The sequence below is a fragment of the Grammomys surdaster genome, unplaced genomic scaffold (genome assembly GCF_004785775.1).
Source record: "Grammomys surdaster isolate TR1022 unplaced genomic scaffold, NIH_TR_1.0 546, whole genome shotgun sequence".
NCBI classification, from domain to species: Eukaryota; Metazoa; Chordata; class Mammalia; order Rodentia; family Muridae; genus Grammomys; species Grammomys surdaster.
In genome coordinates, this window is record NW_021604965.1 from 288,432 (window position 1) to 295,935 (window position 7,504).

Genomic DNA, 7,504 nt, shown 5'->3' on the forward strand with positions numbered 1-7,504 from the left:
CCTGAGATATGCAGCTATGGAACCACAGTGGAAATGCAAACTCATATCTTCGTGAATTGTCAAAACCTTTACTGATGTGCTTGTCCTCAAAATCTTCAGTTGCTCCCAGCAAATTTGCTGTCTCATCCTTTCCTTAAGAGGAAATTCCCACATTGTTCTTCCACAGTCTGCCCATGAGCCAACGAATATTGGGAAGTTGTTACCCGTACCTCACATAAAAAAATGAGCAGTGCCAAATGGGTGAAGAGCCTGCAAGATAGTTGCTGAGCGTCAGCAGTATCCATCCACAGATAATTCAACTGAGAGCTGGGTATGTGGAGTAAATAACAAAACGGAAGAACTGTAGCAAGTTGGTATCTCTCTGAAAACTTGCAAAACCTGAGAAGCTAGCCTGTTTAAAACAGGAAGCTATGTTGTTTACTACCTGACTGGTGTATGTGATCAAACGTTATCTCTGTTTCATTAGCAGTGAGACCTAATTTACTACTGGACTCAAAAAGGACTTAGCAAAAATCACCAGGTATCGTTCCTTCTTTTTATTTTCTTTTGGACAAGGACATATTGAAATTCAACAGATGTTTCTTAGAAGGTATTTTCAAGTAGGCTTTCAGAACTCTAGGAAAGGAAAACTGGGTATATTAGTCAATGTAGATGGAAGAATTACCTTCCAGAAGTTGTGTATAGTAATTTAAAGGTAACATAAGGTAGACTTAGAAAATATTTTGCAATATATTTCCATTTTCTTCTTGCTTTCCTCATTCCTATCCTTCTGTTCTCCCATCTATAATATGATACAACCTGTCATTTGTACTATTCTGAACATGAACTTTATAACCACTCAAGTTACATTATCTGCTTACCAGCCTTTTACTTCTTATAAGTCATAAACCATGAAGAATAGCATCATTCCAAAAGTGTTACATTAGTAGCTAGTGTTTGATACTGACTTGTAAGATCATCATAAAAACGTAATCTATTGTGTGTATGTATGTTAGCATGAAGATATATTCATGTATTTGTGTGTACACTAAGTAATAATGTGTTTAAATGCATAATTAAAGTTTTTGTTGAAAATCAACTTTAAGTCAGACTATTAGATGGTTTGGTTGGTGATTGCCATGGTGTCTCTGTCTGGATTAGGTTGGCTGTAGATCTATCTCTGTTAGAGGTTAGAGACAAAAAAAAAAATTCCATTTAGCGTTTTGGGAAACCCTAATTTGGCTGGAGTTAGAAGTTAGCTGGGTTTGGTGAGTTCTTTGAGAGAGGGTGGTAGTCTTCAGTTACAAGAAAGTTGGAGCTAGAGCCCCAACCTGTTCTCAGCCTGTGAGTCACAACCCCTTTCAGGGTGGCATATCAGCTATCCTGGATATTAGATATTTATATTGCAATGAATAACAGTAGCGAAATTACAGTTATGAAGTTGTGGTGAAATAATTTTATATTTGGGGGTCACCACAACATGAGGAGCTGTGTTAAAGGGTTGCAGCATTAGGAAGGCTGAAAACCACTGGGCTAGAGGATTCTCTTACTCCTTTCAAAAGATAGCAATGATTACACTGAAGCTAGCCACTGAGTAGTTTCTCTGGGAATAAGAAATGAGAGTACTCTATGACTCAACAAGAAAGAAGCAAATATGCTCAGCAGAATACATTAAGTAAAGAGCGTTGTCAATTAACAGAAGAGAGAATATGGTGACTAATAATTACAATGTAAAAATGCCTCAGAAAATCCCTCAACAGAATAGTAATAACAACAATAAAACAACTCTATATCCACTTAACTGGCCCAATAAATTTTATTGTTTTAGTTCTTTATCATGTTGATGGATGCTTTCTAAAGCTGGTATCATCACCTATAGTGCTAAGAATTTATTGTTGTTCTACATTTCCTGGAAGAAAATTGACAAAATACATCAAGAGTTTTGGAAATGTTATTAGAGTTTGAAAAAGTGTCTTGGGGAAATCAGTTTTAAAAAGACAGAGATGTTTGTTGCTGTATTATTTATAAAGGGTGTTTAATATAAGTAACAGAAGGGAATTTCTTGTGTGGTGTCAATGGTAATATACATAGCACTTAGTAAAGACACACAGTGTGTTTCTTGGTATGCTTACTAGAATAACTTGGCCTAAGTAAGCTGAACATACTGGTCATGCTTGGTCATGCTGATTGCATTACTTTGCCAGCACAGATATTTTTCCCTATGAAAATATATTTTTCATAGCCATCTTATTCAACTAAATAACATCAGCATGAAGACAAAGCTATCCACTACATTTGAAACACCTGCTATTAAGACAATGGCCAACTTTGATCTTAAGGAAAGAAGGTTGGTAAAAGTCCTTGGCAGGTGCTTCATGAAGCCAAGTCTCTCAAGATGAACTAACTACACCTTCAGATTTAGAACACTTGACTGAATAGGGTTCATGTCACTGAAGCAATATTTAGCTATCTTTCTAAGTCAAATGACAATTGGAATTTCCAAAACAAATCTACAATATTATGTAGATGAAAAAGACTTGCCTCTTATAGCAGGGATGATTTAAATTTCTTAAGCAATCAAAGACTTTGAAAAAATCAACATGAGACAAATAATAAATAAAATTTTTGTTTTTCTAAAGAACAAGAAGAAGAAATTTAAGAAGAAATTCAGAATAGATATTCTAACTACTTAGGAGTTTGTTGAGATGTATAGATTGTAGACCTGTATAATTTTAGTGTGATATATATTTGTAAACGTTTCATAATAAAGTTTATAAAATAAATAAGATGCAACGAAATCCTTTTAAAATTAATTTTTTGGGAACAGACTTAGTTTTAAAGGACAGAAAAGAAAAAAAGACCAAAATCTACTTTTGCATTTGTACAACTTGGATATTAAGGCATAGAGTTTCCTAAAATCAATCCAATTTTAGGAAAATGAGTCTCTATCTCTGTCCCCTCTGTCTCACTTTCTCACTCCCTTCTCAACCTTATTTAGGTCCATATAATTTTTGTGCTCTTTACTCCTCATTTTGAAATAATATTCAAATAACCTCCAAGATAACAAGATGATTAGTTTTCTCCATAAAAGTACATTCTCAAACTACACCATTTTCCTTACCCAAAATGTACCTTATTTTCCTGACACATATGAAAACCTGTTTCCATTATTATTTCTTGAGATTTTAGTTTAAAAAATGAAGTAAACTTATTAACCTTGGCTAAGAATGTAGTTCAGTGGTAGAGTATGATATTCTAGACTCTAAGTTTCATTTCCAACACTGAACACAACTTTGTTACCTTTACATTTATTTCCAGAAAAAGTGAGGAATCTCACCATTGCATATACTTCTTTCTATTCTAATTTTTAATATAACACAGGACATGTTTGTAGATGGACTCAAACATCTATCTGTATGGGAGCAAAATTTATCTCTAACTGTTCACACTTTTCAAATGATCACAGGACTCAATAATTTGTGTAGCTTTCCTTAATTTTCCATTCTTGAAAATAAAAATATTAAAATCATCAAGTATACAATATTCTTTCACAGGGATGATTTACATCTTGTTTTTAAGAAATAAGAGAAAAGGCAGAGTTACTCTTTACTTAAAGGAAGACTGTTTGGATTGGATGTTTTACACTATGTAGTCATGCCTAGTATCTTGACATTTTAGTCATTGATGATAGCATGTCCAACTGTGGTCTCACGAGATGGTGAGGGAAATGAAAATTTCTATGTTGTAGTGATGTCACAACCTTCATAACACCACAGCACAGTGTACTGCCAGTGTGCATAGAGATTCTGGGTAAAGAAACCTACTGTGTTGCCAGTTCTCTAGAAGGCTAGCAGAGGGTTGAGGATGTAGCCCTGTGTCATGGAATTTGCCTAACACTGAATGTCTTGCATCCAGAACCACATAAATAAACAAACAAATTGCAAATTTACTTTGTAAAAGTATAGCAATGCAAACATGAACTACATATGCTATTTGATGTAGCTGACTAGGTGAGTAGCGTGCACGGTTTCTATACTATAGTTTAATTGTTAATTTAGAGTAGGCATTTAAAAATATGCTTAGGTTGTATACTGGCATTGTGAAATACATTTTATACCTTATTTCAGCTGAAAGGGAGACTTTTAAAAAGAACACAGTTAAAACTAAAGAGTGCTTAGAGCTATGGAGGAAACAATCAGATCAATAGTCAGATGACAGATGATAAATTCATTGAAACCTTTAAAAATCTTCAAGCTTTTCAAAAACATATTTTATGGGGCTAAAGATATGGCTCGGCATTTAATATTGCTTCCCGATCCCACAGAAGACCTGGATTTGGTTCCCATGTGGCAAGTCACACCAACCTGTGACTCTAGTTCTAGGAAACTTGATGTCCTCTTTTGACCTCCTTGGGTTTTTGTACATATGTGGTACATATAAACTCATGAAGGTACACACACATATACAATGATAACATATAAATAAATGTAAAAAAGAAAAATGTATCTTGTGTGTTTTCATCTGCCTGTGTATATATATGTTATGTTTATACTACGTTATGCATATACGTTGTGTTGATAGCATGGCAGCTGTAGGTGAGTGCCATGCACACAAACTACAACTGGTAAATGAGCTCAAATTCCTTCTAATTCAAGTGATTTAAATAAATAAATAAATTTAAAAAGTAAATTTGTATGTAAGATGAAGTAAAGATACCTTAAAATTATTAGTATGTATTTTGTGAAGGCTGTACTAAACCAGTCTGGATTGAAGTTACCTGTTACATGTTTAACTTAAACTGTGTATTATTTTCCATATATCAAGTATATCAACTTTCAAATTTCTCGTTTAGCAAGGAAATACATTAAAATACTGACTGAATTTATATACTCTGCAAAGTCTGCATGTTTTATAGATTTCATATGTAATTGTATGTATTGTATTTGTATGTATTGTAGACATACATGTAATGTAGACATTGTATACATGCAAAGTCTAAAATAGTTGTTATAAGTAAACAAACTAATTTACAGCAAACCAGTAGCCAACATCAAGCTAAATGGAGAGAAACTTGAAGCAATCCCACTAAGATCAGGGACTAGACAAGGTTGCCCACTCTCCCCCTACCTATTCAATATAGTACTGGAAGTCTTAGCCAGAGCAATTAAACAGCAAAAAGAAGTCAAAGGGATACAAATAGGAAAGGAAGAAGTCAAAATATCGCTATTTGCAGATGATATGATAGTATACTTAAGTGACCCCCAAACTTCCACCAGAGAACTCCTAAACCTGATAAACAACTTCAGCAAAGTGGCTGGTTATAAAATCAACTCAAACAAATCAGTAGCCTTCCTCTACATGAAAGATAAACAGACTGAAAAAGAAATTAGGGAAATGACACCCTTCACAATAGTTGCAAATAATATAAAATACCTTGGTGTGAATCTAACCAAGCAAGTGAAAGACCTGTATGACAAGAACTTCAAGTCTCTGAAGAAAGAAATTGAAGAAGATCTCAGAAGATGGAAAGATCTCCCATGCTCATGGATTGGCAGGATTAATATAATAAAAATGGCCATCTTGCCAAAAGCAATCTACAGATTCAATGCAATCCCCATTAAAATCCCAACTCAATTCTTCACAGAGTTAGAAAAGGAAATTCTCAAATTCATATGGAATAACAAAAAACCTAGGATAGCGAAAACTATTCTCAACAATAAAAGAACTTCGGGAGGAATCACCATCCCTGACCTCAAGCTGTACTACAGAGCAATAGTGATAAAAACTACCTGGTATTGGTACAGAGACAGGCAGGAAGATCAATGGAATAGAATTGAAGACCCAGAAATGAACCCACACTCCTATGGTCACTTGATCTTTGACAAAGGAGCTAAAACTGTCCAGTGGAAAAAGGACAGCATTTTCAACAAATGGTGCTGGTTCAACTGGAAGACAACATGTAGAAGAATGAAAATTGATCCATTCTTATCTCCTTGTACAAAGCTCAAGTCTATGTGGATAAAGGACCTCCACATAAAACCAGATACACTGAAACTAATAGAAGAGAAGGTGGGGAAAAGCCTCGAATACTTGGGCACAGGGGAAAAGTTCCTGAACAGAACTCCAATGGCATATGCTCTAAGATCGAGAATTGACAAATGGGACTTCATAAAATTGCAAAGTTTCTGTAAGGCAAAGGACACTGTCAATAGGACAAAACGACAACCAACAAATTGGGAAAAGATCTTTACCCATCCTTCATCTGATAGAGGGCTAATATCCAATATATACAAAGAACTCAAGAAATTAGACTCCAGACAACCAAATTACCCTATTAAAAAATGGGGTATAGACCTTAACAAAGAATTTTCAACGGAAGAAACTCGAATGGCCGAGAAGCATCTAAAGAAATGTTCAGCATCCTTAGTCGTCAGGGAAATGCAAATCAAAACAACCCTGAGATTCCATCTCACACCAGTCAGAATGGCTAAGATTAAAAACTCAGGTGATAGTAGATGCTGGCGAGGGTGTGGAGAAAGAGGAACACTCCTCCATTGTTGGTGGGACTGCAAGATGGTGCAACCACTTTGGAAATCAGTCTGGCGGTTCCTCAGAAAATTGGACATAGCATTACCCGAGGATCCAGCTATACCACTCCTAGGCATATACCCAGAAGATGCTCGAACATATAACAAGGACATATGCTCAACTATGTTCATAGCAGCCTTATTTATAATAGCCAGGAGCTGGAAAGAACCCAGATGTCCTTCAACTGAGGAATGGATTCAAAAAATGTGGTATATTTACACAATGGAGTATTACTCAGCTATTAAAAACAATGAATTCGAGAGGTTCCTAGGTAAATGGATGGAACTAGAAATTATCATCCTGAGTGAGGTAAGCCAATCACAAAAGAAGACACATGGTATTCACTCACTGATTATTGGATATTAGCCTAGAACCTTGAAATGCCCAAGATGCAACTCACAGGCCACATGAAGCCCATAAAGAAGGAAGACCAAGTGAGGGTGATTCGGTCCTTCTTAGAAGGAGCAACAAAATACTCAAGGGAGCAAATATGGAGACAAAGTGAGGGACAGAAACTGAAGGAGGGGCCGTCTCAAGACCACCCCACCTGAGTATCTATCCCATGTGCAATCACCAAAGGTAGATGCTGATGTGGAAGACAGGAAGTGCATGCTGATAAGAGCCTGATATGGATATCTCCTCAGAGGCCTTCAAGAGTCAGACATATTCAGAGGCAGATGCTCACAACTAGCCATTGAACTGATCATGGGGTTCTCAATAGAGGAGTTAGAGTGAAGACTGAAGGAGCTGAAAGGGTTTGTGGCACCATGAGGAGAGCAACAATACCAACCAACCACAGCTCCCAGGGTCTAAACCACCAGCCTGGGAGCACTTAGGGGGGGATCCAGGGCTTCAGCTGAATATGTAAAAGTGGAGGGCCCTGCTGGGCATAGGTGGAAGAAGAGAACCTTGACCTCATGAAGGCTGGATGCCCCAG

At 36.2% G+C, this 7,504-nt stretch overlaps 1 protein-coding gene across 1 annotated transcript in view; it reads left to right on the top strand.

Moving 5' to 3' along the window:
• Positions 1–318: 318 nt before the first annotated feature.
• Ccr3 (C-C motif chemokine receptor 3) overlaps positions 319–7,504 on the top strand; it is a 10,704-nt gene continuing 3,518 nt past the window's right edge. Inside the window, exon 1 of the mRNA XM_028781788.1 lies at positions 319–520. The gene's annotated coding sequence lies outside the window, so the exon portion shown is untranslated. The remainder of the gene's footprint in view (positions 521–7,504) is intronic.